Raw genomic sequence first — 12,650 nt, 5'->3', positions numbered from 1 at the left:
TCTGAGATTAGATATAAAAAACACTGCACTCATGCCTGTAATGCCAACACTTTGGGAGGCCAAGGCCAGTGGATTGCTTTAGCCCAAGAGTTCCAAGACCAGCCTAGGCAACATGGTGAAACCCCATTTCTAACAAAAATACAAAAATTAGCCAGGCTTGGTGGCACATGCCTGTAATCCCAGCTACTCAGGAGGCTGAAGTGGGTGAATCATCTGAGCCTGGGAAGTCAAGGCTGCAGTGAGCCCTGATTGTGCCACTGCACTCCAGCCTGGGCAACAGAGTGAGACCCTATCTCAAAAAACAAAAACAGGACAGGCGTGGTGGCTCACGCCTGTAATCCCAGCACTTTGGGAGGCCGAGGTGGGCGGATCACAAGGTCAGGAGATCGAGACCATCCTGGCTAACACAGTGAAACCCCGTCTCTACTAAAAATACAAAAAATTAGCCGGGCGTGGTGGCGGGCGCCTGTAGTCCCAGCTACTCGGGAGGCTGAGGCAGGAGAATGGCGTGAACCTGGGAGGCAGAGGTTGTAGTGAGCTGAGATCACGCCACTGCACTCCAGCCTCGGCGACAGAGCGAGACTCTGTCTCAAAAAAAAAAAAGCAGCAGCATTTAGGCCGGGCACGCTGGCTCATGCCTGTAATCCCAGCACTTTGAGAGGCTGAGGCGGGCAGATCACCAGGTCAGGAGTTCAAGACCAACCTGGCCAACGTGGTGAAACCTCATCTCTACTAAAAATACAAAAAATTAGCCAGGTGTGGTGGTGCGCGCCTGTAGTCCCAGCTGCTTGATAGGCTGAGGCAGGAGAATCACTTGAACCTGGGAGGCGGAGGTTGCAGCGAGCCGAGATCTTGCTACCGCACTCCAGCCCGGGTGACAGTGCGAGACTCCATCTCAAAAAAAAAAAAAAAAAGCAGCATTTAAACTGGACCTGAAGAAGGATAGGGAGGAGCCAGCCTTGTGAAAGGAAGCAGGAGACAAGTTGCAGATGGAGGGGTCAGTATGCAGGAGGCTGGGAATTCCAGGGAAAAAGGAGCAGGAGCTCCGCTTGCTGGAACATCAAAGAGGAGAGGAGCTAGATGGGGTTGGAGAGGTGGGCAGGGCTAAGTCACAGCGCTCTATGGACAAGAAGGGGCAGGAAGGGACTAACACACTCATTCAGCTCTCTGCTTGGTGAGAGCTCCTATGTATGCCCCTCCTGGCCTCAGCCATCACCCACCAGCTCCTATGCACAGTGAGGCAGAGGTGCCAACATTTCCCTGAAGCGCAGAACTCTGAATACTCTTATGGAGGAATCGTTTACTCATTCATTTAGTCAATCAGTAAATTGCCTGTGGAGCACCAGCTGAGCACCGGAGGGAAACAATAGTAAGCAAAAACCAGACAGAGAAGCTCCTGGCGCTTCCTGGTGAGGAAGATGGGTATAAACCAAATCACTACAGGAACAAATGTAAAAATAGAAAATGTGGTGAGTGCTGTGAAGTCAAATATAGGGAGCAGTTAAGAGCGTATACAGGGGGACCTAAACTAGCTTCAGGTCGGATATGATATCCCTGAATGAATGGTGTGTGATCAGATCTGATGGGTGAGTAGGTGTTGACTGGGCAAAGTCAGGAAGGTAGAGAAAGAAGGAGAGAGAAAGGACTGGATTCCAGAACAAGGGAAACCACAAGCGCAGGCTGTGGATGGGAAGGAGGTATGTTCAAGTATCTAGAGGACTAAGCAGAGCTGAAGGAGTCTGTTTTTGCTCACCCCAGAGCCTGGTGGAACAGGCACTCAATATTTGTTGAATTAAGAAATGTCAGTTGAGGAGGTGGAGCTTGGCATGAGGTGAGTCAGACCATGCAAGACCTTGTAAGGCTGTGGTCAAGAGCTTGGATTTTATTCCAAGGGCCGTGGGAAGCCATTGAAGGCTATTCAACAGGGGGTGGAAGGGTGGCATGATCAGATAGGCAGTTTTTTTTTTTTTTTTTTTGAGACGGAGTCTTGCTCTGTGGCCCAGGCTGGAATGCAGTGATGTGATCTCTGTTCACCATAACCTCTGCCTCCTGGGTTCCAGCAATTCTCCTGCCTCAGCCTCCCGAGTAGCTGGGACTACAGTCTCACACCACCACCTCTGGCTAATTTTTGTTTTTTTTTTTTTTTTTTTTTTTTTGAGACGGAGTCTCGCTCTGTCACCCAGGCTGGAGTGCAGTGGCGCGAACTCGGCTCACTGCAAGCTCCGCCTCTCGGGTTCACGCCATTCTCCTGCCTCAGCCTCCCAAGTGGCTGGGACTACAGGCGCCAGCCACCACGCCCGGCTAATTTTTTTATATTTTTCGTAGAGACAGGGTTTCACCATATTAGCCAGGATAGGATGGTCTCGATCTCCTGACCTCGTGATCCGCCCGCCTCGGCCTCCCAAAGTGCTGGGATTACAGGCGTGAGCCACCGCGCCCAGCCTAATTTTTGTATTTTTAGTAGAGATGGGGTTTCACCATATTGGTCAGGCTGGTCTCAAACTCCTGACCTCAGGGGATCCACCTGCCTCGGCCTCCCAAAGTGCTGGGATTACAGGCGTGAGCCACCACGCCCAGCCAGATAGGCTATGTTATTAGACCACTCTGGCTTTTTGGTGGGAAACTGACAGAAACTTGATTATAAACTGGAAGACAAACCAAGAAGTGATTGCTGAGGTGCAGATAAGAGATGATAGAGGCTCATGCTTAGGCGATAGAGATGGAGAGGAGTGTGTAACATAAATATACTTATTCATTCAAAGAACATTTATTGAGCATCTTGCTGGTCACAGTAGCTCACACCTGTAATTCCAGCATTTTGGGAGGTTGAGACGAGTGGACTGCCTGAGCTCAGGAGTTTGAGACCAGCCTGGGCAACCAGGTGGAAGCCTGCCTCAGTAAAAAATATATATATGCAGGGCTGGGCATGGTGGCTCACGCCTGTAATCCCAGCACTTTGGGAGGCTGAGGTGGGCGGATCATGAGGTCAGGAGATCGAGACCATCCTGGCTAACATGGTGAAACCCTGTCTCTACTAAAAATACAAAAAATTCGCCAGGCGTGGTGGTGGGTGCCTGTAGTGCCAGATACTCGGGAGGCTGAGGCAGGAGAATGGCGTGAACCCAGGAGGCAGAGCTTGCAGTGAGCCGAGATTGTGCCACTGTACTCCAGACTGGGCGACAGAGCAAGGCTCCCTCTCAAAAAAAAAAAAATAATAATAAGCCGGGCGCGGTGGCTGACGCCTGTAATCCCAGCACTTTGGGAGGCCGAGGTGGGTGGATCACAAGGTCAGGAGATCGAGACCATCCTGGCTAACATGGTGAAACCCTGTCTCTACTAAAAATACAAAAATTAGCCAGGCGTGGTGGCGGGCGCCTGTAATCCCAGTTACTCAGGAGGCTGAGGCAAGAGAATGGCATGAACCCGGAGGTGGAGTGCAGTGAGCCGAGACCATGCCACTGCGCTCCAGCCTGAGCGACAGAGTGAGACTCTGTCTCAAAAAAAAAATACACATATATATACATATATAATACACACATATATATACATATATACATATATACATATGTATATATATGTGAGCCACTGTCATAATTGTAATTGTAATTGTACATTTGTTTGTAATATTATTTAATTAATTACTAATAAAGTTCTATGAGGTAAGAACCATGTCAATTTTTGCTCGTCTAAAAATCTCCAGCACCTCTGAGCCTGGTACATAATAGATGCTCAATAGATGTTTGTTGTTTGTTGTTTTTGTTTTTTTTGAGACAGGGTCTCACTCTGTCACCCAGGATGGAGTGCAGTGGCGTGATCTCAGCTCACTGCAACCTCAGCCTCCTGGGCTCAAGCGATCCTCCCATCTCAGCCTCCTGAGTAGCAGGGACTACAGGCATGCACCACCACACTGGGCCAATTTTTGCATATATATACACACACATATATACATATGTATACGTATACATATGTATACACATATATACATATGTACACACACATATATACATATGTATACGTATACCTATGTACACACACATACATATGTATACGTATACATATGTACACACACATATACATAGGTATACGTATACATATGTACACATACATATATACATGTATACACATATATACATGTATACACATGTATACATACGTATATGTATACATATGTATACACATATATACATGTATACACGTATACATATATACGTGTATACACATATATACAGGTATGCACGTATATGTGCATATGTATATGTATACATATGTATACACATATATATACATGTATACACGTATATATACATATGCAAAAATTGGTCCAGTGTGGTGGTGCATGCCTGTAGTCCCTGCTACTCGGGAGGCTGAGATGGGAGGATCGCTTGAGCCCAGGAGGCTGAGGTTGCAGTGAGCTGAGATCACGCCACTGCACTCCATCCTGGGCGACAGAGTGAGACCCTGTTTCAAAAAAAACAACAAACAACAAACATCTATTGAGCATCTATTATGTACCAGGCTCAGAGGTGCTGGAGATTTTTAGATGAGCAAAAATTGATATAGTTTTTACCTCATAGAACTTTATTAGTAATTAATTAAATAATATTACAAACAAATGTACAATTACAATTACAATTATGACAAACAGTGGTTCACTCCTACAATCCCGGCACTTTGGGAGGCCGAAGAGGGGGGATCTCTTGAGTCCAGGAGCCCGAGACCAGCCTGAGCAACATAGCGAAACCCTGTCTCTATAAAAAATACCAAAAAAATAGTCAGATGTGGTGGTGCACACCTGTAGTCCCACTTACTCAAGAGGCTGAGTGGGAGGATTACTTGAGCCCAGGAGGTTGAGGCTGCAGTGAGCCATGATTGTGCCACTGCACTCCAGCCTGGGCAACAGAGTAAGACCCTGTCCCAAACAACAAAAAAACCCAAACCAAACTAAAATTTTAAAAGACAGTGAATAAGCTGGACACAGTGGCTCAAGCCTGTAATCCCAGCACTTTGGGAGGCCAAGGCAGGCAGATCACGAGGTCAGGAGATCGAGACCACCCTAGCTAACACGGTGAAACCCCGTCTCTACTAAAAATACAAAATTAGGCTGGGCGCGGTGGCTCACGCCTGTAATTTCAACACTTTGGGAGGCCGAGGCAGGCAGATCACCTGAGGTCAGGAGATTGAGACCATCCTAGCTAACACGGTGAAACCCTGTCTCTACTAAAATTACAAAAAAATTTTTTAAAAATTAGCTGGGTGTGGTGGCGGACACCTGTAGTCCCAGCCACTCAGGAGGCTGAGGCAGGAGAATGGCATGAACCCGGGAGGCGGAGCTTGCAGTGAGCCGAGATCGTGCCACTGCACTCCAGCCTGGGTGATAGCGAGACTCCGTCTCACAAAAATAAAATAAAATAAAATAAAATAAAATAAGAATTAGCTGGGCGTGGTGGCACGAGCCTGTAATCCCAGCTACTTGGGAGGCTGAGGCAGGAGAATTGCTTAAACTCCAGAAGTGGAGGTTGCAGTGAGCCTAGATCGTGCCATAGCACTCCAGCCGGGGCAACAAGAGGAAACTGCATCTCAAAAACAAACAAACAAACAAACAAACAAACAAACAAAAAAACAGTGAATAATGAAAGAGAAGTATGTGGTGTTAGGAGAATAATAAGGGATCCGACCTATTCAGAGAGATGAAAGAGGGGTGTTGGTCCTTTTCTCAGGAACAACGAGAAAGCAATATGGGAGCCGAGATTTGAAGGAGTAGGCATTAAGGTAGAGATGTGAGGGCCGGGGTGGTGGCTCACGCCTGTAAATCCCAGCACATTGGGAGGCCGAGGGGAGCGGATCACAGGAGGCCAGGAGTTCAAGAACAGCTTGGCCAACATGGTGAAACCCAGTCTCAGGCCAGGCGTGGTGGCTCACGCCTGTAATCCCAGCACTTTGGGAGGCCAAGGCGGGCGGATCACGAGATCAGGAGATTGAGACCATCCTGGCTAACACGGTGAAACCCTGTCTCTACTAAAAATACAAAAAAATTAGCCGGGCATGGTAGCAGGCACCTGTAGCCCCAGCTACTCAGGAGGCTGAGGCAGGAGAATGGCGTGAACCTGGGATGCGGAGCTTGCAGTGAGCCGAGATCACACCACTGCACTCTAGCCTGGGCGACAGAGTGAGACTCCATCTCAAAAAAAAAAGAAAGAAAGAAAGTAAAACCTGTCTCTACTAACAATACAAAAATTAGCTGGGTGTGGTGGCTCACATCTGTAATCCCAGCTACTCGGGAGGCTGAAGCACAAAAATCACTGGAACCCGGAAGGCAGAGTTTGCAGTGAGCCAAGATCATGTCATTGTACTCCAGCCTGGGTAACAGAGCGAGACTGTTTCAAAAAAATTTTTTTTAAAGAGGTGTGAGATTCCATGCGGAGGAAACAGCACACGTGAAGTCCCCATGATGAGCATGGGCAGTGTAGCCGGAACCTAGAGATTGAGAGGAGCACGGTGTCAGAGAGGTGGGAAGGACCAGACCATGAAGGACTCATGTGCCATGCTAAGTAAGAGTTTATTACAAGAGTGCTGGGAAAGTGCCTGAAAGGTTTCAGCAGATGGGCAACATAGTCAGATTAACAATTTGAGAAAAGATGATCAGGACTACCACCTGGAGAAGGGACTAAGGAAAGAGGGGAAGAGTGGTAGTGAGAAGTCCAGACAGGAGCACCAATCCTGGTGAGATATGGGGACAGGCCATGAGTTTGACTTGACTTGGCACTCTGTGGATAGCGATTTCCTTTTTTTTTTTCTTTCTTCTTTTTTTGGGGGGTGGGGAGGATGGAGTCTTGCTCTGTTTCCCAGGCTGGAGTGCAGTGATGAGATCTTGGCTTACTGCAACCTCCATCTCCCTGGCTCAAACCATCCCCCCACCCCAGCCTCCCAAGTAGCTGGGACTGCAGGCACATGCCACCATGCCTGGCTAATTTTTGTATTTTTGGTAGAGACAGGGTTTCGCCATCTTGCCCAGACTGGTCTTGAACTCCTGGCCTCAAGTAATCCTCCCGCCTCAGCCTCCCAAAGTGCTAGGATTAATTACAGGCATGAACCACTGCACCAGGCCTCTTCTTTTTTTTTTTTTTCTCTTTGAGACAGGGTCTCACTCTGTCACCCAAGTTGGATTGCAGTGGCACCATCACGGCTCACTGCAGCCTCAACCTTCTGGGCTCAAGGGATCCTCCTGTCTCAGCCTCCTGAGTAGCTGGGAATACAGGCACACACCACCATGCCTGGTTAATTATTTTTAATTTTTTCCTGTAGAGACAGGGTCTCGCTATATTACTCACACTCGTCTTGAACTCCTGGACTCAAGTGATCCTCCTGCCTCAGCCTCCCAAAGTGTTGGGATTACAGGTGTGAGCCAGGACAGCAATTTCTTATGCAAATGTGGTGCTCACAGGAAGGGTCTGATCCCATAGCCCAGGAAAGAGAAGCCGGGAGGGAAGGAGGGAAGAACACAGAAGTTCTAGGAGAGACTCAGCCTTTAGGAGCCTGGAGTGTGGCTCCTCTGAGGCAGCAGGGCCCTGGGGGGCAGGGAGGGCTTCTGGCCCAGGCTGCAGGGAGGTAGCCTCCAGGTCTGATTTCCTGGTTTCCAGCTGGAGATTGAGGAATGTCCGGTCTGTTCCAGGCCCTGACTGAGCCCGAAGAGAGCAGAGGTGGAGGCAGAAACCATCCCCTCTGGCAATCCCTCCCTTTCCCCAGCTCTGCCCTTTCCCCAATAGGGCCAGACTAGGCAGGGCCAGAGGAAGGCAGCAAAATGCCCTTCCCTCCTCCTCTCTTCATCCCAGTCGCCAACGCTCCTGAACTCCAGCTCTGTTACAACACCCCCGCCCCTCAACACACACAATCTTTCTTTAACAGGACTCCACAGCTCCACTGTGTGTGCCCGTGGGCCCTCTCAAAGGAACATTCAGTCCAACCCGAAGCCTGTGCCCTGCTTCCCAATGAATGGCGATCTCGCTCCCCCTGGTGGTTACATGAGCACATTGGCAAGGCAGCTGAGGTTGGAACTGCCGGGCCCACCATGGACCAGACCACAGGCCTATGGCTGATGTCCTGGCTACAGGAAATGTGTGCTCTACTCTAGACTTGGCCAGTGACTCACTCTATAACTGGGCAACCCTCCTGACCTCTGTGAGCTTCAATTTCCTCATCTGCAAATTAGGGCTAGTGATATGGGTAAGGTATTCCTTGAACTAACACACAGAATAAGAGTCTTAGTTGCAAGGTCCCCTTCCTACCATGAGGGGCCATGATATCCTGAGGTAGCTTAACATCACCTCCTGTGTACTGCCAGTCCCTCCCCCAAACCACTCCACTTTGGGACAGCCGTATTAGACATGTCCCAATGTGGCCAGAACATTGAGCTCTAATTGACCAACAGGGCATGGAGTGCAATGGCGTGATCATGGCTCACTGCAGCCTGGACCCCTCGGGCTTAAGTGGTTCTCCCACCTCAGCTTCCTAAGTAGCTGGGACCACAGGTGCCCACCACCATGCCTGGCTAATTTTTAATTTTTTTGTGGAAACAGATCTCGCTTGTTGTCCAGGTTGGTCTTGAACTCCTGGCCTTAAATGATCCTCCTGCCTCCGCCTCCCAAAGTGCTAGGATGACAGGTGTGAGCCACCGCACTTGGCTGGTAAGGACATGGTCTTTGCCTTCAGTGCATTCAGCCTAGAAGTGGAAGAATACATAAAAATAGAATACAAGGCCAGCACGGTGGCTCACGCCTATAATCCCAGCACTTTGGGAGACCGAGGTGGGCGGATCACCTGAGGTCAGGAGTTCGAGACTAGCCTCAACATGGAGAAACCCCGTCTCTACTAAAAATACAAAAAAATTAGCCGGGCGTGGTGGTGCATGCCTGTAATCCCAGCTACTCGGGAGGCTGAGGCAGGAGAATTGCTTGAACCTGGGAGGCGGAGGTTGCGGTGAGCCGAGATCGTGCCATTGCACTCCAGCCTGGGCAACAAGAGCGAAACTCCGTCTCAAAAAAAAAAAAATAGAATAAAGTGTGAGGTCAGTGACAGAATTAAGCACATAGTGCTTTGGGAATATAAAGGATAATTTTTTAAAAAAATCTTTAGAGATGAGAGTCTTATTAAGTTGCCTAGGCTAGACTCAAACTCCTGGGCTCAAGGGACCCACCTGCCTCAGCCTTCCTAGTAGCTGGGACTTCAAGTGTACACCACCATACCTGACAAGGAAAAATATTTGACCTGGGTTCAAGCAGGGAGAGGCTGTCAAAGGGAGGCCTCCTGTAGGAGGTAATACCTGAGAACATCCTCTGAATTAAGGGTTAAAAACTTGAACGACTCCCAAGGGGCAGCCCCTGTCACTCCCCTCTGGTCCACAGTTGCCAGGTCGAATTGGATTCCGGTATGGCTTGCGGTGGCCCACCAAGGGTAGGATGATGGGCAGGGTCTGCCCCAGATGTGTGAAATAAAAGTGCATCATGTGTAGAGAATTTAAGAACCAAAATAAAAATGACTAAAAGTCAGTTTGCTTTTTATTATTACCTTGCGTTGACATTCTAAACAATGTTAAAAAAATACTTCTTGAAAAAAATTTCATCGTCTAAGTTCTAAATAGTGGCTCTATTTATTGCTGAATTTTTTGTTTTTTTGTTTTGTTTTTTTTTTTTGAGACAATGTCTCACTCTGTTGCCCAGGCTTGGTGTGCAGTGGCACAATCATGGGTCACTGCAGCCTGAACTTCCCAGGCTCAAATGATCTGCCATCTCAGCCCCCGAAGTAGCTGGGCCTACAGGCATACGCCACCATACTCGGCTAATATTTGTATATTTTCGTAGAGATGGTGTTTCACCCTGTTGCCCAGGCTGGTCTCGAACTCCTGGACTCAAGTGATCTGCCTACCTCGGCCTCCCAAAGTGCTAGGATTACAAGCGTGAGACACCGCACCCAGCCTAGCTATTTTTTTTTTTTTTTTGAGACGGACTTTCACGATGTCGCCCAGGCTGGAGTGCAATGGCGTGATCTCAGCGCACCGCAACCCCCACCTCCCTGGTTCAAGTGATTCTCCTACCTCAGTCTCCCGAGTAGTTAGGATTACAGGTGCCCACCATCATACCCGGCTAATTTTTGTATTTTTAGTAGAGACGGGGTTTTGCCATGTTGGTCAGGCTGGTCTCAAACTCCTGACTTCAGGTGATCCGCCCACCTCGACCTCCCAAAATGCTGGGATTACGAGCGTGAACCACCGCACCCAGCAACAGCTGAGCTTTAATACTATATATGTAAGCTTCAAATTAGCACAGATTGGCCAGGTGCAGTGGCTGACGCCTGTAATCCCAGCACTTTGGGAGGCCCAGCCAGGCTGATTTCTGGAGGCCAGGAGTTCAAGACCAGCCTGGCCAACATGGCAAAACCCTGTCTCTACTAAAAAAACAAGAAGTTAGCCAGGCATGGTGGCACAGGCCTGTAATCCCAGCTACTCAGGAGGCTGAGGCAGGAGAATCTATTTGGACCTGGGAGGCAGAGGTTGCAGTGAGCTGAGATAGCGCCACTGCACTCCAGCCTGGGACATAGAGCGAGACTCTGTCTCAAAAAAAAAAAAAAAAAATTAGCACAGATTTATTACTGTTGTCCCACTGTATTCTCAGGGGATTGGTCCCAGGACCCTAGGGATATCAAAATCCTTGGATGCTCAAGTCTCTGATAGAAAATTTATTAATATGCCAGGTGCGGTGGCTCACGCCTGTAATCCCAGCACTTTAGGAGGCCGAGGCGGGTGGACCACCTGAGGTCAGGAGTTCGAGACCAGCCTGACCAGCATGGTGAAACCCCGTCTCTACTAAAAATACAAAAATTAGCTGGGCGTGGTGGCATGCGCCTGTAATCCCAGCTATGCAGGAGGCTGAGGCAGGAGAATGTCTTGAATCTGGGAGGTGGAGATTGCAGTGAGCCGAGATCGCACCACTGCTCTTCGGCCTGGGTGACAGAGTGAGATTCTGTCTCAAAAAAAAAAAAAGAATTGCTTCATATTTGCATATAATCTATGTATATCCTCCTGTATACTTTGTAATCTCTAGATTACTTATAATACCTAATACAATGTAAATGCCATGTAAATGTGTATTATTTTTAAAATTTGTATTATTTTAATTGTTGTATTGTTATATTTTATTCAGTTTTTTCCACCCATTTTTTTTTTTGAGGTGGAGCCTCACTCTGTTGCCCAGACTGGAGTGCAGTGGCATGATCTCGGCTCACTCCAACCTCTGTCTCCAGGGTTCAAGCGTTTCTCCTGCCCCAGCCTCCTGAGTAGCTGGGACTACTGGTGTGTGCCACCACGCCCGGCTAATTTTTGTATTTTTAGTAGAGACGGGGTTTCACCATGTTGGCCAGGCTGTTCTCAAACTCTTGAACGGGGTTTCACCATGTTGGCCAGGCTGTTCTCAAACTCTTGACCTCAAGTGATCTGCCCGCCGTGGCCTCCCAAAGTGCTGGGATTACAGGTGTTAGCCATCACACCCAGCGCTCCCCAATTTTTTTTTTTTTTGAGGAGTCCACCCTGGCCAACATGGTGAAACTCTGTCTCTACTAAAAATACAAAAATTAGCTGGCCGTGGTGGCACGCACCTGTAATCCCAGCTACTCAGGAGGCTGAGGCAAGAGAATCGCTTGAACCCGGGAGGCACAGGTTGCAGTGAGCCGAGATCACGCCACTGCACTCCAGCCTGGCGAGAGAGTGAGACTCTGTCTCAAAAAAAAAAAAAAAAAAAGGAGGAGGAGTCTCCCTCTGTTGCCCAGTCTGGAGTGCAATGGCACCATCTCGGCTCAGTGCAACCTCCACCTCCTGGTTCAAGCAATTCTTCTGACTCAGCCTCTGGAGTAGCTGGGACTATGGACACATGTTACCACGCCTGGCTAATTTTTTTGTTTATTTATTTGTTTATTTATTTATTTATTTATTCTGAGATAGTCTTGCTCTGTCGCCCAGGCTGGAGTGCAGTGGCACGATCTAAGCTCACTGCAACCTCCACCTCCCAGGTTCAAGCGATTCTATGCCTCAGCCTCCCGAGTAGCTGTGATTACAGGTGCCTGCCACCATGCCCGGCTAATGTTTGTATTTTTAGTAGAGATGAGGTTTCCCCATCTTGGCCAGGCTGGTCTTTAACTCCTTACCTCAGGATCCACCTGCCTCGGCCTCCCAATTCAATCCCTTGGCTGGGATTACAGGCATGAGCCACCATGCCTGGCCCTAAATATGTTTTTTTTTTTTTTTTTTTTTTTGAGACAGAGTCTTGCTCTGTCATCCAGGATGGAGTGCAGTGGCGCAATCTCGGCTCACTGCAAGCTCTGCCTCCCGGGTTCACGCCATTCTCCTGCCTCAGCCTCCCAAGTAGCTGGGACTATAGGCGCCTGCCACCACGCCTGGCTAATTTTTTGTATTTTTAGTAGAGATGGAGTTTCACCGTGTTAGCCAGGATGGTCTTGATCTCCTGACCCCGTTATCTGCCCGCCTCGACCTCCCAAAGTGCTGGGATTACAGGCTTGAGCCACCGCGCCCAGCCGGCCCCAAATATTTTTTATCCACAGTTGGTGGCATCCACCGAAGCAAAGCTCCCAAATACACAGGGCCAATT

Source organism: Pongo pygmaeus, chromosome 1 (genome assembly GCF_028885625.2).
Source record: "Pongo pygmaeus isolate AG05252 chromosome 1, NHGRI_mPonPyg2-v2.0_pri, whole genome shotgun sequence".
Classification (NCBI taxonomy): Eukaryota; Metazoa; Chordata; class Mammalia; order Primates; family Hominidae; genus Pongo; species Pongo pygmaeus.
The sequence above is the reverse complement of the archived record's forward strand: the minus strand, read 5'-3'. Positions refer to the sequence as shown.